The sequence below is a fragment of the Rhinolophus sinicus genome, chromosome 3, assembly GCF_057876585.1.
Source record: "Rhinolophus sinicus isolate RSI-liver-muscle chromosome 3, RSI-T2T, whole genome shotgun sequence".
In the NCBI taxonomy this organism is placed as follows: domain Eukaryota; kingdom Metazoa; phylum Chordata; class Mammalia; order Chiroptera; family Rhinolophidae; genus Rhinolophus; species Rhinolophus sinicus.
The window spans coordinates 107,046,745-107,073,978 of record NC_142503.1 but is presented as its reverse complement, the minus strand read 5'-3'; the positions used below and the strand labels follow the sequence as shown (position 1 = coordinate 107,073,978).

General features: G+C 38.2%; 1 pseudogene; it reads left to right on the top strand.

Annotated features, from left to right (window-relative positions):
* The first annotated feature begins 3,562 nt into the window (after nt 1-3,562).
* On the top strand, nt 3,563-19,588 carry LOC109449565 (ferritin light chain pseudogene; annotated as a pseudogene).
* Nucleotides 19,589-27,234: the final 7,646 nt, after the last annotated feature.

The following is a 27,234-nucleotide window of genomic DNA, read 5'->3' as shown; positions in this document are numbered from 1 at the left end:
TTCAATCTAGTAGTGGAAGGCGCAGCCCACTGGCCCATGTGGGAATTGAACTGGTAACCCTGTTGTTCAGCGCTCGCGCTCTAACCAACTGAGCCATCCGGCCACCCCAAATTTTTTTTAAGCCTTCACCGTAGTTTTTGATCACACCTCATACCTTTATGACTGAATTTTTCCACTCCACATATTTTCAAGGTTCACCCATATTGTAGAGTGCTTCAGTACTTCATTACCTTTTATTGTTAAATAATATTTCATTGTATGAATATAGGACATTTTGTTTATCCATTCATCAGTTGATGGGCGTTTGGGTAATTTCCACTTTTTGGCTATTATGAATAATGTTGCCATAACTGCGTGTTTACAAGTTTTTGTATGGTTGTGCTTTCATTTCTCTTGGGTAAATGGCTAGTAGTGGAATTCCTGGGTCATTTGGTAACTCTAGGTCTAATATTTTGAAAAATTAAAAAACTTTTTTCCAAAATGGGAGCTCCACTTTACAATCTCACCAGAAGTGAAGGTTCTAGTTTCTTTCAATTTCTCCACATCCTCACCAACAATTGTTCTTCTCCTGTTTTTCTCTTTCTTTTCTTTTTTTTTTCTTTTTTTTTTGGTTGTGGTTATAGTTGTTATTATAGCCATCTTAGTGGATATGAAGTGGTTTCTCATTGTGGTTTTGATTTGCATATCCCCAATGACTAATGAAGTTGAGCATCATCTCATGTAATTATTGGCTATTTGTATATTCTCTTTGGAGATATAGCTACTCAAAGCTTTGCTCATAGCTTAACAAATTCTTTGTCTTTTCTATTTGTGGATATGGAAATTCTTTATATAGTCTGGATACAAGAGTCCCTAATCAAATAAATGAATTGCAAATTATCTTATCAGATTCTGTGGTTGCCTCTTCCCTTTCTTAATGATGATAAAAATGTTTTTAAATTTGATGAAGTTCAATTTATCTATTTTTTCTTTTGTAATTTGTCATAGATAAGAAATCATTACCTAACCCATGGTCATGAAGATGACCACGCTTTATTCTAAGCGGTTTAACTCTTATATTTAGGGCTATGATTCATTGTTAGTTAAGTTTTTTGCTATGGTTGTTAATTAAGTCTCTAACCTCATTCTTTGCTTGTAAATAGTCACTTATTCCAGCATCATATATTGAAACTATTATTTACTCATTGAATTGTCTTGGTACACTTGTCAAAAATGAATTCATCATAAATGTAAGGGTTAATTTCTGGACTCTCAATCATGTTGCATTGATATATATCTCCTTATGCCAGTATCACTGCCTGGATTTGCATTGAGTACTGTAGGTTTGTAGCAAGTATTCTATGTAGAGAAATATGAGTCCTCCAAATTTGTTCATCTTTTCCAAATTATTTTGGATATTCTGAATTTTTTACATTTCTATATGACTTTCAGATCAGCCTAGCAATTTCTGCAATAAAGGCAGCTGGGTTTTTTTTTATAGGGATTGCATTGAATCTGTAAGTCAATTTGAGGAGTATTTTCATTTTAACAATATTAAGACTTCCAATGAATGAACTCAGAATGCCATTCCATTTATTTAGGTCTTCTTTATTTTCTTTCAAAGATGTTTTTTGATTTTGGGTATATAAATTTTGCACTTCTTTTTTTAAATTTATTACTAGCTATTTTATTCTTTCTTGATGCTATGATAAATGGAATTGCTTTCTCAATTTCATTTTTTGTGTTGTTTATTTCTAGTGAGTATATAAAAATACAATTCATTTGTGTGTATTGTTCTTATATCCTGCAATATTGGTGAACTATCAGTGTTAAATTGTGTGTGTGTGTGTGTGTGTGTGTGTGTGTGTCCCTTAGGATTTTCTATATACAAGATCATGTCATCTATGTCATCTGCAGAGATAGTTTAACTTCCTTCTTTCCAATTTGCATGTCTTTTATTTCTGTTACTTGACTAATCGTCTTGGTTAGAACCTCCAATACAATGGGGACTAGAAGTGATGAGAATGCACATTCTTGAATTGTCCCTTGTCTTAGGTAGCTGGAAATCTTTCAGTTTTTCACCATTGACTATGATGTTTTCTGTGGGGTTTTTTCCATACATTCTTTTTATGAGGATAAGGAAGTTCCCTTCTATTCTTAGTTTGTTAACTGTTTTGATCCTTAAAGGGTGTTGGATATTGTTAATGTGTTTCCTGTGTCTACTGAGATGATCTACTGGTTTTTGTCCTTAAATCTACTAATATATGACATTGATTGATTTTCCTTTTTTACAGTTTTATTGAGGTATAATTGATATACAAACAACTGCACATATTTAATGTATACAATTTGATGAGGTGGACATATGCATACACCAATGATACTATCACCACAATCAAGGTAATAAACTTACTCATTACTTCCAAAAGTTTTGTTATGTCTGTTTGTTGTTTGTTTTTGGGGCCCTTGGAGGATTTTTTCTGCGGGGGAGAATTGGTGTTTGTGGTAAGAACACTTCACATGAGATCTACCCTCTTAACAAGATTTTAAGTACATAACACCATGTTGTTAACTACAGGCACTATGGTATACAGCAGGTCTTTAGAACTTATTCATCTTGTGTAACTATAGCTTTATACCCATTGAACAACTCCCCATTTCCCTTTCCCCCATCCCTGGAAAACACTGTTCTATTTTCTGTGTCTCTAAGCTTGACTAGTTTAGATACTTTATATAAGTGTATGTATTTGCCATATTTGTCTGACTGATTTATTTCACTTAGTATGATGTGTTCCAAGTCCATCCGTGTTGTTCTCATTTGGCCATGGTATATTACCTTTTTTATATGTTATTGGATTTGGTTTGCTGGGGGTTGTTTGAAAAATTTTACATCTATATTGATAAGCGATATTGATCTGTTCTCTTTTCTTATGATGTCTGATTTGGGTATGTGGATAATACTGGCCTCATAGAATGAGTTCAGAAGTGATTCTCTTCTACAAATTTGGAAGATTTTATGATTTGTATGTATTCTTCTTTAACATTCACAGAATTCACCATTGAAGCCTTCTGGATCTTACAGAGCCATGGTTTATGGCCTAACATATGGTCTATCTGAAAATGCTCCTTATGCACTTGAGATTCTGCGTTTTTGCTGGAGTATTTTGTATATCTCTTTTAGGTCTAGCTGGTTTATATATAGTGTTGAAGTCTTCTTCAGGGACAGTTTCTACTGACTGCTTTTTTCTACAAATGAGACATAGTTTCCTGTTTCTGGTGTGTCTCGTCATTTTTTGTTGAAACCTGAACATTTTAAATATAATATGGCAACTCTGAAAATAAAATTCCCTTCACCCCCACCACAGTATTTTTTTTCTGTTTATTGTTGTTGCTATTGCTGTTTGTTTAGTGACTTTCCTGAATTACAAATTCTGTAAAGTCTGTATCCTTTGTTAAGTACAGCCACAGAACAAGTATCTGCTCTAGATTAGTGGTCACTTAACAATTGAACAGAAATTTCCTTCAATGCTTTGAACTAATAAGTCTCCCCACCTTCGCTAAGAGGCCCTGTGTGTGTCGGAGCATGACTTCAACACTCTGGGGTTTCAAAATCTGCCTCAGCCTTTACTCCATTCTTGGGCAGAGACTCAAGGTCAACCAGAGGTGAGAAATTAGGATGTTCCCAGGTCTTTCCTGCTCACTGTACAGCCCAGCCCATATACATAGCCTTCTACAACTCCAGAGACATGTCAGCACTTTCCCAAGCCTCCTCTGTATGTCTCATTCCCCACATGTTACTATTAAGTTTTGGGGTCAGCCTCTTGTTGCTGCAATTGGTATTGTTATCTCAGGCAGCTGTATGTTAAACATTTGCTGCTGATTATTTTATTTTTGACTAACATCCTAGGAAAAGGGCTTTTGCCCCTAAGTTAGTTTTAAGTTAAGTTGAATAGAGACAGCTCCTGTGAAAGGGTTTTTTTCGAGGGAGCTGTCAGACATGTCAAATACTGACAATTCCCCAGGGATGGGGTTTCTAGGGAAGCCCTGGATATATTCTTCCTCTTCAGTGGCTGACAGGCTGCTGGTTTCCCAAACTACCATGCTTGAGAGGGGGCTGGTTTTCATGGCTATTGCAGAGCTTGCAAAGGGGATGGGAATAGAGCAAGTTAAATGCCACAGTGCTTGCTGTTCCTGCAGAGATTCAGTCCTTTTTCTGGAATAAATGACCCTCAGATTGTTCCAAGTCTTTGGTTAATATTCAGTTCTAAGAAAGTCAATTATCACAATTGCTGCCAGTGTTTTTCTTGCTTTTATGGAAGAGAAGATTTTTGGAGGTCTTAGTATACCATTCCCAAAGTGCTTCTCTCTAATACCCTCTTGAGGAACGTGATGTCTGAAAGGACTTGTATCTCAAATACACAAAAAGTTTCAAAACACAGTAAGAAAAAAATTCAAATTTTAAAAATGGGAAGAAATTTGAACAGACACTTCAGCAAGTAAGACATCTGGAAGGCATAAAAAGTACATGAAAAGATACTCAAAGTCTAGTCATTAGGGAGTAAACCACAAGGAAATATCTTACATACTTACTAGAATATCTAAATTTTACTTACTAGAATATCTAAAAGACAGGAAGAAAGAAAAACTGATGATGCTAAGTGCTGGTGAGGATGCAGAGCAACTGGAACTCTCTGCATTGCTGCTGGTTGTGCAGAATGGTACAGCATGGAAAAGTGTCGCGGTTCCTTAGAAAGTGAAGAATACCATTACCATGATCTTACAATCTTGTTCCTAAGTTTTTACCAAAAGAAACAAAAATATACGAGGTCTAACAATTAAGTTTGTGAACTTGTTGTGACGATGTTGCTAAATTTTTTTTGACATCAGAGGGATTGTTCCTTATGAATTTGTACCAACTAGACAAACAGTTAACCTTGTTTACATTTGGAAGTGCTGAAAAGGCTGCATGAAAAAGTTAAATGATCAAAGTCTTTGCCTACAATTGATGGCTCTTGCATCACGATAATGCACCAGCTCACACGGCACTGTCTATGAGGGAGTTTTTCGCCAGTAAACAACTGTATTGGAACACCCTCCCTACTCACCTGATCTGGCCCCCAATGACTTCTTTCTTTACCCAAAGATAAAGGAAATATTAAAAGGAAGACATATTGGTGACATTCAGGACATCAAGGGTAATATGATGACAGCTCTGATGGTCATTCCAGAAAAAGAGTTCCAAAATTGCTTTGAAGGGTGAACTAGGTGCTGGCATCAGTGCATAGTTTCCCAAGGGGAGTACTTCAAAGGTGACCGTAGTGATATTCAGCAATGAGGTATGTAGCACGTTTTCTAGGATGAGTTCACCAACTTAATTGTCAGACCTCATATGTCCATATACAAACCTGTATGGAAATATTTTTAACAGATTTATTCATAGTGGCCAAAAATGGGAAACAACCCAATGTCATCCACCAGTGAGTGATATACAAAGGAGCAAACTACCAATATATGCAGTGACATGGCTGAATCTTAAATGCATCATGCTACATAAAAGAAACCAGACTCAAAAGGCTACATACTGCATGATTCCATTTCTATGACATTCCAGAAAAAGGCAAAACTACATAATAAGAAAATAGATTAGTGGTTGCCAGAGCCTTAGGTTTGAGGAGAGGAGTAACTATAGAGAGGAATGAAGGGATATTTGGGGTGCGAGAAACGTTAAATAAAGAGGTTACCTGACTAAGTACACTTATCAATATTCATGGCACCATCCACCTAAAAAGGGTAAATTTTACTGCATATAAATTATGCCTCAATGAACTTGACCTGAAAGAAAAAAATAGTCCTCCCTGCTCTAAGAACTATTTTTCTTGGTTTAATTAGTTTAGTCTACAACTGTCCTCTACCCTTATCCAATTTCTAACCATTATTTGGTTAGCAAAGTATCCAGAGTTAAAATTTGTGCTTCACAAAGCATCTAACAATGTCATTACATCATGAGTTATCGTCACACAAAACGTGTGTAAGATAATTTGATAGGAAAGAGGAAACAATTAATTTGACAACATATCTAACTAAAAGGTATAACTACAAGGAGATTCAACATAGTATTTTTATAATAACAAAAGTACAAAAACATAAATGTCCATCAACAGCTCACTGGCTATATGGTAGTATAAAACCATATCATAGAGTATCATGCAGCCATTAAAATAATTATATAATTGTAGACAATATTTATTAATATAAAGAGATACCTGTAGTATTTCGTTAAGGTAAAAGCAAATTATTAAATAACATCCTCGTATGATTTTGTTTTGAAATGCCTGGGAAAAGATCCCCCAAAATGTAAATGCTGGGTATCTCTTGGTGGGGCGATTACAGGCATTTTATATTTTCCTCTTGGTTTATGATGGATATATGCAGGCTAAGCCAACCAGCTGTCTCAAGACCTGGTAGACTTGTCTGGGTAACTGACCCCCTCCTGTTGTGCAGCTCTCAGTTCAGGAAAGCCAGAGGCCCAGGCTGTGAGGGCGTGGGGAGCCTAAATGAACATTGTGTTCAAGCCTGAGTGTGCTTTACTGAAACACACACAGGAAACCGTTTGTATATTTTTTAACACCCGTGTGCATGAGATGCACCTGACTCAGATGAGCGTTCCCAGCTCACATCCAAACTACACAAGCAGAACTGTCCAGCTTCAGGTGTAAAAGGCTGGGCATGGAGGGAAGCACTGAGCTTCCAGAAGTTTTGATGTAACCAACAGTCACTCAGACTTCTCATCCACAAAAGTGTACCTGCTGAGAAGGTCCTCTTTAGGTGACCTGGCAACGTATACCTCCATCTGTCATTGGATAATGTTGCTATGACCGCTTCCTGTAATGTCTAGAAAAATAAACCTTGTTTGATTTACCGAAATGTGATCTGTGGCTGGTCAGTCTGATCCTACTACAACTGACATTTGTTAATTCAGTTAATTTCTACTTGTAAGAAAGAAGAGAAAACCTATTTAGTGACTCTGTAATATCATTCATAATAAATAAGATGAAAAAAACAATCTGTTGATAATAAGATAGGAAGTCCTTATTAAATTGAAATTGACATTTCTCTTTGAACTATAGATTCTAATATGTCTCAAGCTTATTATATATCTGGTATAATTCATTATATTTTTCTATTGGAGAATTTATTGTTATATAAAATTTGTTTAACAAAAAAAACTTCCACTGGAGAAAATATATTTTAAATAATTTGTATATTTGTATATTTTTTAACACCTGTGTGTATGAGATGCACCTGACTCAGATGAGCGTTCCCAGCTCACATCCAAACTACAAGCCATCCTAAAAGCAAGGCAGGACTTAAAAGTGGATGTGGAAATCTAGTTATAAAACAAGCAACCAAAAAGTTATTGGAAGGGCTACAATAAATCAGTTGAGAAATGGGAGAAATCGTAGCTGTGGAAACTACTTCCATCTATACCCTGAGCCATCATGGTAGAATGGAAGTTATCCTCATCTTTAGTGTCTGCTTACTCACTAAGTATTGGGAGGAGAACTGAAAACACACAAACATCTACATAAAAACACATGCACCAAAACAAACACACAAAACCAAATTACAGATGCCTACCCAATTACATTTCCTCGTGGAACTGAAGAGCAATCAACTCTAATCAAATAATTAGGAACACAGGACGTAAAACATGCCAAATTTGTCTCGATCTCAGATCCCGCACATTTGAAAGTGCAGACATGATTATTGCCTCATTTACATATTGTGAGTCATAGTCTGACTGACTACAAGCCCTGAAAAACTGGGTGATTATTCCACTGGAGTTTGAGAGCGTGTGGTGTATAACAAAGGCAACACAGATACCTGACCCCTCCATGTAGTGTAACACTTGAGAAGAGTCTGTGTCGCAATCAACAGAGCAATTTTCAGCTTTTATTTGCCCAGCAGTCCTTTTATGTAACACTTTAGCCAGGGCAAGCATACATCCCAGATTTTCAAAACATGTCTGATTTTAAGAGTTCCACTATTACATGCCTTGCCTTGCTTTGTACACTGAAAACTATAGTCTTTCTAATGATAGCAAAACAGAGAGGGCTGTTGCTGGCAAGGAAGCAGCCTGGGAAGATCAGAATTACATAGCTGAACAGTATAAGCTGTTAGAGAAGTAAAATGTAAGTGATTCAGTGCTAGAAGCTCAGAAGAGCAATAATTACCCTCGGCCTCATTGTAGTCAAGGCCTCATAACATACGGCTAACTTTCTCTAACAGAGCTGAGAATTGTAATCTAAGTATGTTAATAATTTAAAATAGGTGTTAGAAGACTGAAAAGCACGCTTGTAGTACCAATGCTACAGAAATAATCAAGAGCAGTGGTCTCCAGATAAAGCGGGTGGTATCACACTACCTGTTATCAAATCATACTACAAGGCTATAGTAATCAAAACAGCATGGTATTGGCATAAAAACAGACACATAGATCAATGGAACAGAATAGAGAGCCCAGAAATAAATCCACACCTATACGGTCATTTAATCTATGACAAAGGAAGCAAGAATTTACACTGGGGTAAAGACAGTCTAATAAATGGTGCTGGGAAAACTGGACAGATGGCACATGCAAAAAAAAATGAAACTGGGTCACCTTCTTACACCATATACAAGAATAAACTCAAAATAGATTAAAGACTTAAATGTAAAACCTGAAACCATAAAACTCCTAGAAGAAAACATAGGCAGTAAACTCTGAAACATTACCCTCAGTAATATTTTTACTGATATATCTCCTTGGGCAAGGGAATCAAGAGAAAAATAAATAAACAAATGGGACTACATCAAATTTAAAAAGTTTTTTCACAGCAAAGGAAACCATCAACTGAACAAAACAACATCCTACTGAATGGAAGAAGATATTTGTCAACAATATACCTGATAAGGGTTTAATATCCAAAATTTATAAAGAACTCATACAACTCAACACCAAAAAAACAAACAATCCAATTAAAAAATGGGCAGAGGCCATCAAGAGACATTTCTCCAAAGAGGACATACAGATGGCAAACAAACATATGAAAAGATGCTCTACGTCACTAATCATCAGAGAAATGCAAATAAAAACCACAATGAAATATCACTTCACACCTGTCAGAATGGCTATCATCAATAAATCAGCAAACAACAAGTATTGGTGAGGATGTGGAGAAAAGGGAACACTTGTGCACTGTTGGTGGGATTGCAGATTGGTGCAGCCACTATGGAAAACAGTCTGGAGGTTCCTCAAAAAATTAAAAATAGAACACATTATGACCCAGTAATTCCACTCCTGGGTATTCATCTAAAGAAATCCAAAACACTAATTCAAAAAAAGTATATGCACCCCTATGTTTACTATTCACAATAGCCAAGATATAGAAACAACCAAAATGCCCATCAATAGACGATCGGATAAAGAAATTGTGGTACATTTATACAATAGAGTGTTACTCTGCCATAAAAAACAATGAAGTCTTACCATTTGCAGCAACATGGATGGACCTAAAGGATATTATGCTAAATGAAATAAGTCAGACTAAGAAAGACAAATACAATGTGATCTCACTTATATGTGGAATATAAAGACCAGAATAAACAAACAAACAAAACAGAAATAGACTTACAGATACAGAGAAAAAACTGATAGTTGCTAGATGGGGGGGGGGGGGTTTAGGGAGTGGGAAGAAGGTGAAGGGATTAAGAAGTACAAATTTGTAGTCACAAAATAGTCACAGGATGTGAAATCAGTATGAGGAATATAATCAATAATGTTGTAAAGATTACGTAGGGTGTCAGATGGGCACTGGATTTATTGGAGGGAATCACTTCATAGATTATATAAATGCCTAACCACTGCACTGTATACCTGAAATTACCATAAAATAATATTGAATGTCAACTATAATTATATAAATATAATTATATATATATACACACAGGATGTAAAGTAGAGCATAGGGAATACAGCCAAAGGTATAGTAATAGTTATGTACAATGTCAGATGGGTAGTAGGCTTGGTAGGGTTATCACTTTGTGAGGAGTGTAAATGTCTAATCATTATGTTGTTTGGTACACCTGAAATTAATAAAATAAAATAAAAATTTAAAAAGAGCAGTGGTCTCCAAACTTTTTAACCACATATACAACCCCTTGGGAAAAAATGTGAATACTTACTCCCAACCCGTGTATATTTATTTATTTATAAATATATACATGTACTGCTGTTCTTCCCTACTATTATTTGGCATAATATGTTCTTTGAATGAAATTGGTCATTAACCATTGTAGATTAGTCGCTTATTTTTTAAACTCCTCTCGATGGCTTCAAACTGTGATTGTTTTGTGATGTGATTGATAGTTAAAATTGCAACTAGGAATGTCAGCTTTGTGATTTCCTTGTAATTCCCAGCATCACTAATCTTCAAGCCAAAATTCTTTGAAAGAATCTTTTTCAACCACATGTCCATTCTGTGAGGGTGCTTATTTATACCTAGACCCTAATCCATAGATCTACCTGACCAGGTGCGTATGGACTGCAAAGCAGCAGCTCGTGCTGAGAGTGAGCACTGGAACGAGGGTGCTCACTGAACTGGGGAGCCCCCACATCTCTTCTATCATCTGGCTGTGACACATGACATGTGACATATATGCTGAGGAAAGGAGCCAGTACCAATCTGCGTGTTAAATATTAGCGAAGCTTAACTTCTTTCCCACATATATAACATGTATATACAGGAAATGTAAATGAAGTTCTAATATTTCTAATATTCATTCTACCTGAACCCTAACAGACTATCCCCCTCCCACAATGTACACAAAATAACCCTTATCATGAAACTCAAAATAACCAATGTGCTAATAATTAATATGAATTGATTTATATTGACTTCCATGTAAGTATGATGAGGGAAGTGCAGGTCACTAGACTACCTCGGACCAAACAACATAGCAAAAGCACCCAAGTACCTAAGAACTAACCTCAATATGAGGTCTGTCCAATAGAACCTGGCATCTAATCTTTACACTTTACAGAACCATCCTGTAGAAAACATAGTAATGACCCTCTGTGATGTTGTCCTCAGTTACATCTCAATATTTCTTATTTATCTTCCTTATTTTCTATTCTTCCCATTGGTATCATCTTCTTCCTAAACAATGATTATCTTAAAAATCCATTTCTCAACTAACAGAATCCCAACTTAGTACACTTTGGCACACTCTCCAGGATGACTCCAACAGACTCTCCATCCAAGTTCCCCATGAGCCTGCCACTAAGTCCTTCGTCATCTGCTGCCACATGAAAACCTGTCCAAAGTGATCACTTATTTCCATCTAAATTTAGATCCGTCAAATTCCTCTAAATTTTCGTTAGTCCTTCGTACTCTTCAGACTCTAAGACATCTGACAGGTTATCTTATTGCTTAAACAAATTCAAAAAGACACAGAAAACCACTCAGCCGTACCTTCACATCCCTTTCCAGGACCCTAAGGGCATCACCACATGCCATTAGCCTCAGGAAGGACCATTTATCCCACATCGCTGTCTGCACATATTATGTTGGGCGACAGCCAGCACCGGCTGTCACTAACTTTGAAACAGCTAAAACTGCATCACAGTCATTGCCTTCCCCCCCAGTTTTATTGAAGTATGATTGACAGTAAAACTTGTATATTGTATATATTTAAGGTATACGATGTGATGATTCAATATATGTATACATTGTGAAATGATTACCACAATCAAGTTGATAAACACATCCATCGCCTCACATAGTTACCTTTGTGTGTGTGTGGTAAGAACATTTAAGATCTACTCTCTTAGCCAATTTCAAATATAGAATACAGTAGTTAACTATAGTCACCACTCTGTACATTAGATCACCAGAATTTATTGATCTCATAACTGAAAGTTTGTAGCCTTTGACCAACATCTTTCCATTTCCCACGCCTAGTCCCTGATAACCACCATTCTACTCTCTATTTCTATGAGTTCAACTTGTTTAGATTCCACATATAAATGAGATCATTCAGTATTTCTCTTTCTGTGTCTGGCTTTTTTCACTTAGCATAATGTCCTCTAGGATCATTCATATTGCTGCAAATGACAAATTTCCTCCTTTTTTATGACTAGATAATATTCCTGTGTGTGTGTGTGTGTGTGTGTGTGTGTGTGTGTGTGTGACATTTTCTTTATCCATTCATCCATCCATGGACATTTTGGTTGTTTTCTCTTCTTCACTATTGTGAATAATGCTGCAGTAAACATAAAAGTGCAGATAGCTCTTCACACCATTGATTTCATTTCCTTTGGATATATACCCAGAAGTGGGATTGCTGAATCATATAGTTGTGGTATTTTTAATTTTTTGAGAAAACTCCATATTGTTTTCCATAGTGGTTGTACCAATTTACATTCTTATGTGTGCCATGCAAGTTCCTTGACTGTCTCCACCACTGCTACACTTTATTCACGCATTCTAGAAGCTTCCTGAGGTACTCCCCCAAAAAATAATTATGGATAAAAAAATGCCTCTATGAAAAGGCATTTTTGGCTCTTAATGAATAAGAAAAAGAAAGTTTAACTTTAAATACCTGAAAATAACTAGAATAAACTAAATGTCATCATACACTAAATAGAAAAAATGCTGAGTACTGCTTCCTTTCACACACACACACACACACACACACACACACACAAGTGTTGATCTTTAAAGCTTGTACAATGTGGAGCATGAAGTAAGTAAGCAATGATTTCGAGGTGTTGCTGTTTAGAGAAAGCTTTCTGGGGCTTTACAAAACATACTGGAGTGGTATGTGAAGCAAACCCATTTCTGGTCCAGACTCAAGGAAGAAAATGATTCTTCTCATCAATTAAGATTTTTACTTGTCCCTCTCAGTCTTTCAGCACAGAAAACTCTTATTTTCCACAAAGAGAACAAAGACCTCCGGAAAGAAAACAGTAACAATGTGCTGAATCTCCATGAGTCATTTTCATTTGCAAATAAAGCAGTTAATTTTTCCCACAGCCAATTTGGGAGAAGTGAAATCTTCTGCAGGAATCAACTGATTAATAAATGATTCATTAGTGTTTAAGAAAAGCCCAGAAATAGTGAGAAGGGCCCTGAAGCAAGAGATGGATGGTCAGGGAAGACAGGCCAGGAAGCAAGTGCTGTGGCACAAAGAAAAGGATCCGAACAACATAAAACACACTGTGTGTTTAACGATATGGTTTTGGATTATCATCTTGACTTTATGAAGAAAGAGCTGGGAATTTGTTTCCAAAACACCACCTAACCTTATACTGTGTCATATGTAAATGTATATAGTAGACTGTTTATAGATCACATTTATTCAGTCAATCTTGACAAATGTTTTATTATCTGATTTAAAGAACCCTCCCAGATATGATGATCCACAGAGTCTGATAGCAAATCCCTGTCTTGGGCAAGCAGAATTTTGTCTAAGTGTGCTACAACTTACACTTAGAAAAATAACTTGTGGCAAATAAACAGGGGGTGTAAATAAAAACCTGTACAGAAGTATTTAACATGAAGACAAGTCTTTTAACCCTGGTTTAATGTGCTGGCGAGATATGACAGAACGATTATGCTTATACACTTGTTCTGGTAAAGGTCTAAATGTTAATGAAAAAAATGTATTTTTACATAGCACTGTCCTCCACCCTCAGGAGGTTGCAGAAAAAAATTTGCTTCAGATGTTATAAATTATATACTGTTCATCGTATACTCGGTCAAAGTGATCGTGTTTGCTTCAGTTGAAATAAAGACATCTTTTTAAAATTTGGGATCAGGGCCATTTTCTTCCAGAAGAAATAAAATAAAATAAAATAAAGCAGACCTTGACTCTCCACTAGCTACCGCAGGTCATAATTCATCTAAACAGGGAGACCCCCATCAGGAGAGGGGCACCAGGCTTACCTAGCAGGTCCCCAGGATGGTGAGTCCAAGGTTTTCTAAACCAGAAGTACAACCTCTTCTGGGAGTCTCTTCTTCTCTGAGGCTTTACTTGGATATCATTTTCTACCAGCTACCTCAGCAACAGCTGCGCTAGAACATTCTTCCCCCTCCCCACTCCAGCTGTAGCAGAAAGCTTCAGGAAATAAAAAACTCTCTCATTTTAATAGAGAAGATGGAACCCATGTGATTTGATGATTTAGTTATTTAAGGGCTTAATGATTTAATGTTTAAATTTAATTTAATGTCTAAGGCCAGTTCGAAAATTGGACTTTAGATGAAAGAGATTTTTTCAATAGCACCTTAGTTGGCACTATATACTAAACATATCAAAACATACACAAGACAATATTTGCTGTAACATGTTATGTTATAGTGAAACACAGGAGTACCTCTCACTGGATATTATTCCCAAAGAAAGCTAAATTTGCAAGCTTTTTACATTGATATGTAAGCAATTTGAAAGATATGTTGTCAAATCCTTATGGTCTTCTGAAAATAGCTTTGAAGACTATGTATGATTCAGAGCTCTCTTGATTGCAGGAGGAAAAACAAAAAATCACACCAGTTTAAGTAGCTAGACCAGCTCATGAAATCTCTTGCCTCGCCTCGCTCCCCTCATAGCCAACTGACTTCTCCAAATACCAAGTTATAAGCAACATTCATGGTTCACCTCTTAGGACTTACAGGACGTTCACCACCCAGGAGAGATCACCACGAGCTCTCACTTTGCAAACTTAAAAATCCCAGGAAGGGGTCGGGCACAGTGCTCCTAACGTCAAGGTTGCCGGTTCAATTCCCACATGGGCCAGCTGCGCCCTCTACAGCTAAGATTGTGAACAACAGCTCTCCCTGGAACTGGGCTGCCGAGTGAGTGCTGCCAGGAGCAGCCTGTGGCCAGCGTGAGCGGCGGGCAGCCACCGTGATCTAGTGTGAGGGACCCACGCTGGCGACCGACTGCCTTAGCCGGGGGAAGTGCAAGACTCATAATACCAGCATGGGCCAGAGAGCTGTGTCCTGTACGACTAGACCAAGAAACAAGGCTTGAATTGGAGGAGGAAGGGTAGAAGAAAAGGGAGGAAAAAATCCCAGGAAGGACCGAATAGCCAAGCTCAGATCAAGAGACCACATCTGGCCAGGGATCACACGCACCACAGATTCTGTCCTGAGGAAAGAGGAGTTTCCTGAAAAAGAGAGGGTAACAAGACTAACTAAGCACATGTCTGCCATAGTCTGATTCAATTTGCATAGTAAAGATCAAAAGAGATTTGAGGAAAAGTTCAGATTATTTTTCTCAACCTCATGATATTTTTAATTGCTTTGTTTTAATTTTCTGAGGCCTGACTCCAAGTCTTTGTTTCACGGGTTTAATCAAATTAATGATTGACATTTTAAAAATAAACTTTATTCTATTTTCACCTACTTGAAATGACAGCTCCTGCTTTGTTTGGGATTTTAGGGAAAAAAATAGTTTTTCCAGGGGAATAATAATCAAACAAGTTACTCCCATAAACTGACATGGCTTACTTTTTTAAAATAAAGGATCGGGGTGGGGGGGGAGCACGATTAAAATACATGATAAATAAGTAATATTTCTACAGGGAATAATGTTTATAAGGCAAAATGGGTCAACAGATGCTCTAAAATTCAGTCAACTAGCCCACATGTCAGTGGGTTCATATGCTTGCTTGAGTTATTCTCTCTCTCACTTGCTCTCTCATTCTCTCTTCTGAGGCAGTCTAAATAAACACACACAGTAGAAAAATCTCTGCAACTAAAAACCCTTGATATACTCTCTATTAAAATAATACTAATATTCAGAAAATATGCTAAGGTAGATCAAATCTCTCCTCATTCACTAGTTACATACACTTGTGTTGATTTTCTATACCTTTACTTTTAACCATTTATCACACACATTTCAGAGAGAGAGAGAGAGAGAGAGAGAGAGAGAGAGAGAGCCAAAACAATGTATACACATTTTAAGAAAGGAAAAAAACTGTATTAAAATTGTAATACTCAATATATAGCAATAACAAAAGATGAATACAAGTCACATTTGACTTCTGCAATTACAAGAGGTGCTCAAAGTGGTTACCATCAGCATAATTTTAATACAGTTTTTTTCCTGTCTTAAAATGTGTATACATTTTTTTGGCACCCTCTGTGTGTGTGTGCGTGCACATGGTGTGTGTGTGTGTGTGTGTGTGTGTGTGTGTGTGTGTGCTCCTGCGTATATATCAATTTCAGAACCAATTCTCCATCACTAATGATATCTGGATAGCAGTATAAACATTCTCCCCAAACTCAATACTGCATAGATCTTCAAAAAGGACATACACTATACTGCAAAGCTTTAAAATGCACCATGTTTCCCCAAAAATAAGACCTAGCCAGACATTCAGCTCTAATGCATCTTTTATTTTACTATTATATAATATAGTATAAAATAAGACCAGGTCTTATATTAATTTTTACTCCAAAAGATGCATTAGAGCTGAATGTCTGGCTAGGTCTTATTTTGGGGAAACACGGTAGCTGAAGTGGGCGAGAGGGGGAGATGGGAAGAGAGAGACAGAGAGAAAGAGACAGAAGGGGGAGAAAGAGAGAGAGAGCGAGGGAGAGCATGAGGGCCAGAGAGAGAGACAGAGCCCTTGTCCCAAGGACTTATAGTTTGCTGGGTGGGGTGAGGGAGTCGCATACTATTCATTTGGCAGAAAAAGTGGTGCATGCTCTTCCACGGGAGGGCATGACCTCCTAAGATGGGTGGAGGTCTGTTGATTCAGACCCTTATCTTGCTCCAGACCACCTCTTGTCACCTGCTGTTGCAAAAACAGATATGTGGCTAGAGGCAGTTAATCAAAGCTATTTATGAGATTTTTCCGTAGGCACTATGGACCCCCTTCCATCCCTCCTCCTCCTACATTTTCTAACTTCTACCTAACACTAACCACAGTCTATTCTGATGGCCTCATGCTGCCAATAGGCACAGAAAGGAGACAATTAGATTATATACTGGATATTGATGAAGTGAAGATTGAAAACCAGTGCTTCTAATAGGGCAATTAATAGGGAACAAGGATGACTTTTTCTGAACATGGTGGTGGTTAAAATGTAATCATTAATGATGAGCCAAATCAAAAATTGCTGGACACAAACACAAAACCAGATGAACCCCAGATAATTAGAGCCTCCCATTCCATGCAAAGCCTGTCCTGGACTGTATGCAATGTCCAAGACTGATAGTGCAATAAACCTGAGTGTAAATTCCTTAAAGACAAAAGCCGATCAATTTCTTTTCTATTTTGTGAATGGTATGTAGCATCCAAAGTGTGGTGGTTAATTTAGAGTGTCAATTTGACAGGGCTAAGGGATGCCTGGAGAGATGGTAAAACATTATTTTTGCATGTGTCTTTGAGGGTATTTCTGGAAGAGATTAGCATTTGAGTCGGTACCCTATGTAAAGAAGGTGCCCTTGACCGTATGGGTGGGCATCATCCAATCTGATGAAGGCCTGAATAGAACAAAAAGGCAGAGGAAGAAAGAATTTGCTCTCTCTGCTTGAGCTGGCACACCCACCTTCTGCTCGCGGACATCAGCACTCCTGAGTCTGGGGCCTTCGGGCTCAGACTAGGACACCAGCCACTCCCCTGGTTCTTAGGCCTATGGACTCAGACTAAATCACACCACCAGTTTTCCTGGGTTTCCAGCTTATAGACAGCAGATCGTGGGACTCCTCAGCCACCATAATCATGTGAGCCAATTTCTATAAAAAGTCTCTTCATTTATATCTATATCTATATCTATATATCTTTACAGAGATAGAGATAGAGAGATGATATAGAGAGATAGATGATACAGAGATAGAGATAGAATGATAGAGATAGAGATAAAAATATATTGGTTCTGTTTCTCTGAATAACACTAATACACATAGTGTTCAAATATATTAAATAACAATGAAGCAACAAATAATTGGAAAATTATACTTTTTCCCAGCAATGTTTAAATTAAATCAATTCACTAGACTGTTTCATTAAGAAAAAAATATATGGCAAGTATTCAAAATAGATCAATAGCAGCAAAGGCAAAAACGATAGGGTGTGTTTAATAAATCTAAAGCATCCCAACACAGATTTTCCACATTTTTAAGGGAAAGTAGAAATAATGAAATGAGTATTTCCAAATAACTCTTTGTAAAATCTAAGCAGTGAGATGGAGGGGTAGGGAAGGGAGCGCTCGTTATCAGATGACAAAACCATTCCTACATGACTTTATCAGGTTCCACAGAAGACATGTTTCAAGGACAAATACCAACTCCTATTTCTCACATACCAATTATGTAGTTTTTAGACTTATGAGTCTAGAGATCCCTTGACATGTGGGCACTATCACTGCACCAAGGGCAAGTTTCCCCACAGTCACTGTTAAGGGGACTGCCAATTACAGATCTTTCTCAAGCACCCTTGTGACCGCAGAGAAATTAGCAAGTGAGAGGGGAGGAGCAAGACAGGGAGACTGATGACCCCACAAGCCTAGTAACCGAACACAATGGAAAGGGAAAGAATGAGGATGCAGTATGAACAATGCAGAAAGTTTTAAAATGGACGCTTTTAACATTTTAATATAAGGGAGCTTAAAAGCTTTGGTGCTCAATTTCAGTTCAAAGTGATATTCTGTAACAGTGCTATCCGACGGAAATATAATGCATGCCACACATAGAATTTAAATTTTCTGGAAGTCACATTAAAAAAAGTAAAAAGAAACAAATGAAATTAATTTTAATATTACTTTTTATTTAATCCATATATTATCATTTAAACATGTAGTAAATAGAAAATATTATTCAGTGCCCTCAGTGGTTCCCCAGATCTATTTCTTGCTTCAACAATGTTTGAATGAAAGAGATGCTGGAAGACCCCTTCTTCCAGCCTCTGACCACCCTCCAACCTCTTTTCCAGTCACAATTATCAGAACCATCTCACCCATCCTGAGCCTCTGAGACCGACCAACACTTTTTTTTAGCTTAACTCCTTATTACCAAGCAACCATGAGCAAGATCACAAGTTCATCAGAATTATTCCACCAAGGTGGAGGCCACCATCAACCACTTGGTCAACTTGTATCTGCAGGCCTCCTACACATATCTCTCTCTGGGCTTCTATTTCGACCACAACAGTGTGGCTCTGGAGGGCATGGGCCACTTCTTCCGTGAGTTGGCCAAGGAGAAGCATGAAGGTGCCAAGCGTCTCTAAAAGATGCAAAACCAGCATGGCTGCCGCACCCTCTTCCAGGACCTACAGAAGCCTTCCCAAGATGAGTGGGGTAAAACTCAGAATGCCATAGAAGTCGCCATGGTCATGGAAAAGAACCTGGACCAGATCCTTTTGGACCTGCATGCTCTGTGTTCTGCCCACACAGACCCCCTTCTCTATGACTTCCTGGGGAGCCACTTCTTGGATGAAGAGGTGAAACTCATCGAGAAAGATGGGCGACCACCTGACTAACCTCCACAGACTGGACAGCCCCCAGGCTTTGCTGGGCAAGTATCTCTTGGATACTTGCTCACCCTCAAGCATGACTAGGACACTTGGGGTCTCCCTTCAGGGGCCCCTCTACATCCCCCTGGTGCTGGGCTTCTGCCTGAGTCTCCCCCGCAACTACTAGGCAGGCTTCTAACCACCCTGGAGCCCCCTCTCATGCCATGGGCCAAACTGAAACAATAAAACTTTTTGTAGCAAAACAAAGAAAGAAAGAAAATATTATTAATGAGGAATTTTACATTTTTTTCATACTTAGTCTTTGAAATCAGTGTGTATTTTACACTTACAGCACATCTCAATAGTCAAATTTCAGGTGCTCACTAGACACCTGTAGCTAGTGGCTACTGCACTGCACATTATAGCTCTAGAGCCACCCCAAGAACATTTACTTATTCACTCAATTAATACATTGTGAAATATATAATGGATGCCTACTCTGGGCCGCACAGTATACCAGGAATTAAAGATACAATAGTGAAAAGAATTAACACAGCTCTGCTCATATAGAGCTCGGAGTTTGTCATCTTGGCAGGAACACAGATATTAAACACATAATTATCCAAATGCTTATGATAAAGCATGATAAGGGAAATGTATAAAGTGCTGCAAGAATATACAGTAATGTAGGCCAAAGAGTGAGGGAGTGGTGATCAAGAGACTTTTCATGAAGAAAGGAACATCTAATAGGAGATTAGGTGGATGAATACACATTCGTCAAGTTTGGGAACTAGGAGAAGGGTGGAGACATGGAGAAAAACGGTCCATGCAGCCCTTGAGGAGCAGATGAGAACAAGGAACTGAATGCATACTCATGAACTGAGAGTGTTATGCATAAGGGGGAGAGTAGCAAACAGTGAAGTCAAAGAGGTAGGAGGAATCAAGCTCATCAAGGATGTGAGCTTTTATCATAAGAGCAAACAGCAGCTTATGGATAATGTTAGCGAAAGGTGCAACATGATCAGATTGCACAGGAAGAAGATAAATCTGGTTGCTGAATGGAAAATGTATTTGAGGTTTATATGGAAGGAATGTTTGGATACCAAGCAGGAAGCTCCAGCAGCAGCTCAGGGAAAAGATGGTGGTGGTTCAAAATATGGTGGTGGGGAGAGCTGCGAGGAATAGTTGGGATGTAAACCCAGCAGGATGCCATACCAATGACTCAGCTGAATGTGAGGAGGGAGGGAGAAGGAGGCTAGCTAAGTGTCTGGCATGAGCCACCAAGTAAACAGTAGCACCATTTGACGAGCTGGAGATACAATGAAAGAGCAGGTTAGAGGTAGAAGAACATGAGCGCCATTTTGAACATGTCTATTTGAGGTACCTATAATACATCCCAGAAGGAGTATCATTTAGAGCTGAACCTGGAAAGAGGTTCAAGCTAAAACTTTAATTTTAGGGAACTTTGGCAGAAAGATCTGAAGCCACAGGAACAGATGAAATCATTTAGCGCCCAAATGTTAAGGGGAAAGAATTGAAGGCTGAGTCCTGAGAACTTCATCGCATAAAGACTGAGTGCTCAAGAAACCCAAGATGGCAAAGAAGAGTCCAGGGAAGTAGGGAAGGACAAAAATACAGAACAGGGAAGCAAGAAGGTTTTGTTCTAGGAAAGAGTGAATGATGAATGTGTGAAAAACTTATTTAAAAAATCAAGTAAGATAAGACACAAGAATTTTCCATTGGACTTATAAACAACACAACTTTGTAAGTATAGTTTCATGCTTGTATCTGTCAATGTCTGGCCCACCATAAAATCAGCACTGACACATATGAGAATGGTCGGACAATTAAGTTTGCAAACTCCCCACCGTGACCTTACATTATAATATAAGAGAGCTTATATTATATTGTGTGCAGTTGCAGCTACACAAAAATGTCCACCTGTAGCTAAAGCCAAACACTGTGGGGAAGGAAATTAATTATTATGATGTGCTTGTTTATCATCAAAAGATACTTCCTTTTTGAGAAACTCCCAAGGGTAAAAGAATTGGTGCTGTAGTCAGGAGATTCTCCTAAAACAGCCTCCTGTTGCTAAGAAACTTCCAATCTACACAACTGCAGACATGTACGTATACTCCTGGCCTGCGGTGATCTTCATTATTCCCTTTTTTTCTTACATTCAGAACCACTAGGGAGAAAAATGGCCATGGGCAGGCCAGTGAGACATAGATGACAGAGAAAGAGAGATAGAATAAAACCGAATCACTGGGTTTGGGAACTAAATGGCAACCTGTCAACTCATTTCGAAGAGTCTTAGCAGATTTTCCACGGTCAGGAAAGATAGAGTTTTCATGGATTTCAAAACCTCTAAAGACAGCATGGTGGGGGAAAAAAAGGGCTGGATCTCAGATCTGCCTGGATTTAAATCCTGGTGTCCTTACTTGCTGCTGCATGTTCTTGGGCAACTCACTGCCACAGGGTAAGCCTCAGTTTCTTCAGCCAAAGAATGGGTCTAATATCTCTCTTACAGTTTTGTGGTGGAAATTAAATGGGATAATGCTTAGGATGGAAAGTGCTCAGTGAGCTGTCTGACATTAAATAGTTATAGATAGTTAATAAATGGTCATTTCTTCCCATACGAGGCTTCCGAGCCTTCTGATTCTTTGGACAAAATGCCCATTAAGGCATGAATAGGAAGTATGTGCTAGCTTTTAATAACTCAGCAAAAAGAATCTATGTGAAAATTAGAAGACATGCAATAACCGAGCAAGTTAGTATATCAGCATATTCTGCAGGAGGTAGAGAAATTCTGAAATCACACCAGTGATTATTATCTGACAAATGGGTGAATACAACAGACAACCATGACACTGTCATTTCAGACTTTCAAGAAAAGAATGAGATATAATACCCTCCAGTATAGTTCCCTCCCCACATAAGAAGATTTTGTCATTAATATCCTTCTTAACACAGGAAGAACCAATGGGATTTTCCCACTTCTGCATGTTCAGATTCAGAATCAGTTTAAAAAAAAAAAAGGATTTAACATCATAGGAAACATTTTTTTTTAACTTTCTTTTCTTTCAATGATTTGGAGATTCGTGGGCCTGTGTTCTGCTTCCTTACCATTGTCCTAGATTTTGAACTCTGATCATTCCTCTAAATCTCAGGATCAGCTGGAATGTTCTGAAATAAATCTCTCAGATCTTCTGAGAAGGCATATCCTTAGGCAATGCTCATCTTCCTTGCTCTCCCAACACACACAATCAGTTATAGTCACTGGCCTTGTTGCAGATTTTGAAACGCTTCCACCCTCCCCTCTAGAAAGCATATAAAAAGCATAACAGTTTCAGAGTTAAAGGTTTTAATCAAATTAATGTTCTTTTGGAGTAAATTATCTAGTACTCCAATATTCTTTAGAAGCTGCTTTTGATTCTCTTCACAACCAAGCTAGACTCAGGACGAAGAGGAAGTAGAGACTTGCCCTTGTAAAGGGCCATTTTTGTCATGATCCACACCTGCTGGAAACGTTGGTAATGACTATTAAATTAAGAACAAATTCTTATATGCGTAAGTCAAGGTTTGCCACAGTCTGGCTCATTTCACCTTCTACATCTTCTTCATAGAAACATTACAACCTTATTGACTTCAGCTACTAGCCATTTCCCAAACACACCCGAGTCTTTCTCATCTTGCACTTTACTAACGCTGTCACCTTTATCTGATCTGGCTTCCTTCCATCTCCACCTATTCAAACCTACCCATCCTTCAAGGCCCAGTTCAATGCCCCTCCTCTATGAAATTTCCAGATCAACACAGCCACAGATGAGTTTTCTCTCCACTGAAACAGCCACAGAGCTCAGACTATACCTGCCCCATGGTGCTTTGCACATACCGAATTTAACTAAATGTGAAGATAGAATCCATATGTCCTGCTGGTCTGTAAGTTTCTTGATAACAAAAATCATGCATACATGTTATAATAATTATTTGCACATAATAAATACCTTACAAATAATAAGTGTTCAATAGATAATAATCTCTTCTTTTAAAAAGTCTAAGCAAGTGTCCTAAATCACTGATCACATATTTCTCCATTTCCAATAGCCTTACACTCAAGGACTATGAGGAGTGATTGAAAGATGCGATGAATGTTTAAATTTTAAAATTTGCCATTAATCCCCCCCCAAAATACTCCCGCTCTCTTCAAACACACCATCTCATCCTTCTTGGCACTTTCTGAAGCAGTTCTGGAAGTCCCCCTTCGTGTGTGTCTTTGCTTCATCCTCCATCATGACAATGCTCCATGTCACACATCACTTCTGGTACATGGCAATTTCTGTCAAATAAAAACATTATGTGTGTCCTCATCCACCTTATTCACCAGATCTGGCACCATGGGACTTCTGGCTCTTCCCCAAAGTCAAAATGATTCAGGACATCGAAGCAGCCATGACAGCACAACTAAAGACACTCATGAAAGAGGACTTCCAGAACTGCTTCAGAAAGTGGCAAGAACGATGGGATAAGTGTTTTCAAAGCAAGGGGGAGTATTTTGAGGGGGATTAATGGCAATGTGTCTTTTACTGTAATAATTATTTTTAATTTCCATATTCACCGTGTTTTTTTACCACACCTCATATGTGAAAGAATAGGCAAAGCCAAGGCCCTTTTTATTGGTTCCCAAGCTTTCAACACTTACCACATTCTAGTTTTCCTTCCAGTCATCAGAATGTGTTTATTATAGCTTTTGTTTTAAACCCGGATGAGTGCCTCGGAGAAGTCAATCCCCCTTTGAGATATACTTCAGAATAAGGATCCATGATTGGAATGGAACTTTGTGTTTCAGCCTGTAGGTTTTGACATTTCTCTGAAATGATGCTATAGTAAACATTTTTATCATGTGAGAAAACATCCTTCCTTCTATATAATAAACATAGAAGTCATGGAGCCCACCGCTTGCCACCCAGCATCTCATCAGAAAGAAAGAATCACTCTTCTGATGGTGGGTAGTTTCCATGACCCTATCAAAAGAGGAATTCCTGAAAAACCACCCCCTGCAGAAGGCAGGATTTTAATAACTTGCAGAATGACATAATTTATAATGATTCCTCAGTTTGAACCTATGTCATACTCACAATGTAAGAGATTTTTCTTCCTGTCTAAGATACACTTTCCTCTATCACTTTTGAAGACTACTAAAGCACAATGTTCTCCTTCTGCATTTCTTGAGAGGACCCTACACTCCTCTCTGGAAGAATTAAAGCCAATCAGATCATTTTCAGGAGTTTTTTGACAGCTCACCCTCCACAACAGAGGCAGAGCCCCAGCTGCATTGTGCAAAAGCAAATGAGATGCAGAGAGCTAGCGTGGGCCTCTACCAAGGAGCTTAGCTGTGGAAAAGCCCTGCTGCTGCTGCTGGACAGACTCTGGACAACTGTGGCCAGTCCTGGACAGGTCAAAGTTCAGAAACAGATGGTTGATTTTCAATTAAATTGTACAATTTGGGAAATCTGTGTTTCCACTTAGAAAAAATAGATGACAGGCTAAAAGGGCTAGATCCTTAAAAGGACATAAAATATTGACAAAGCATAAGTAGGTTTCAGGCTCAAATGTGAATTATATATTGAAGCCAAGATGACCATGTTTACAGTAAAGCAGCATCCATATAGCCATATGACCATATTTCCCTGAAAATAAGACTGGGTCTTATATTAATGTTTGCTCCAAAAGACGCATTAGGGCTTATTTTCAGGGGATGTCTTATTTTTTCATGCATAACAATCTACATTTATTCATGTACAACAATCTACATTTATTCATTTATTCATGTACAAAAATCTACATTTATTCAAATACAATCATATCTTCTTCTGGAACATTGTCATAATTCTCCAAACCCCAAATTCTGGCTTGAATTTCTTGTGACTCCATTTCCTGTAGAACCATTGGCCCCAATCTCTCATGTCCAGTAATAGAGCTCTCCTTAAATGAGGACTTCTTGTCCATGTAGCCTGTTCATAGTACATTGGCAACAGCTGTCAGTGATTTTATCCCATGAAGTCTTCACCCAAGTCACGACCTCTTGTAGGCTAGGCTTCACAAAGTTTCCACGCTGATTTCTCTCCATTCTATTCTCAATGTAGTCATTGATTTCCATGAGCAAATGGTCCTTGAACGGCTTGTTTATTGCAACCTCAAGAGTCTGGAGATAGGCAATCATTCCTGTGGGAATCATTATTTGATCTATTCTTCTCTCTGCAAGGAAATTCTTCATGCCTTTAGCGTGGTGAGTGCTGGCTGAATCCCAGACTAGCAGACCTCTTTGGCCACCTCATAAAACAAGTGGCAGCATTACATTGACCCACTTCATTATAACTGCTTGTGTGCACCAGGCGTTTTCGGTTTCAAGAGCATAAATGCCTAAAACATGTTCAACCTTATCTTTCTTGCCCTTATTGATGATTAGAGCTGGGGCTTTCTTTCCATCCAGATGAATTGCCAAAATACAGGTAACACGTGCACTTTCGTAACCAGTGGAGGGAATGTATATTGACGAGGCACCCCTCTGATCAATTGTTGTTTGAGATCGTTGGCCCATTAACACTGCAGTTTCATCCATAGTAATCATGTTGGAGAGTTGGTATTTAGAAAAGTCGATGCCATCAACAAAGGACTTGAATGCAACTGCACGTTTAATAACTTCAGTATCTTCCAGCTTGAAGAGTGTTGTCAATCTTCTTAGAGACAGTTCATATTGCTGAAGGAAGCCATCTAGCCAGTGTTGCAATGCTTTGAATTCTTCTGGGGATATTTCTAACTGTGGTGCCACTACAAGGGCAAATGCTTGAATATCAGCCCTGTGCACAACCAAAGCCTTTGCTCTCCTGTCAGCAGTCCATTCACAGATGATGTCTTCCAGCTCAGGAAATAATGGTTGCCGACCTGATCCACACTTGAGCTTTTTAGCATTTCCCTCGTCCACCTGTTGACTGAGGTTATAGTACTCTGCTCACCACTTTCAGACCATTCGGAGATCCAACTTCCTCTCTTTACAGAAAGCTGTAAGATTCTTGCCCGGGAGTCCTCCATGATTCCTTTCTTGTACTTGACAGAACAGCTCTTTCTTTTTGCACTCATCTTGTCTGGGGGTCAAAATATTATTCTCTTTAAATCTACCATTAAATCAAGTGTTAATTGAAGACTTACGAGACAGGAGTGGCAACAAAAAAGATGACTGTTAAGAATGATGGTCCACACAAAAGCGATGAAAAATTGCAGGCACCAAAATTCAGAAAACGTTTCTTTATTTCACACGAGTGCATTAAGTATGTCCATTACAACACATGACGTATTGAATTATGAAGATTCATATGAGACACAACCATGTCCGTTCATTATCAAGTGTGCACATTATTCGTGTGTTGTGTCTGCACTCTGATTGGTCATTTGGCAATAAGTCTCCAGTTCATCCATTTACATAGGCGTTTACCTCTCATCCAAAGGCTCCCGCTTGGGTATTTCCAAATACTTAATTAAAATTTATATTGTCATTTATTTTAAGTATTAACATCAATAATATTATTCATTTATATTTATACATTAATATTATTATGTTATAACTCAATACATCCGTCGTGTGTTGCAACGGACATACTAAATGTATCAGTCTGGCTGACGATCTTAACCTGGGCTTGTTTTGGGGGTAGGCCTTATATTATGAGCATCCTGAAAAATCATGCTAGGGCTTA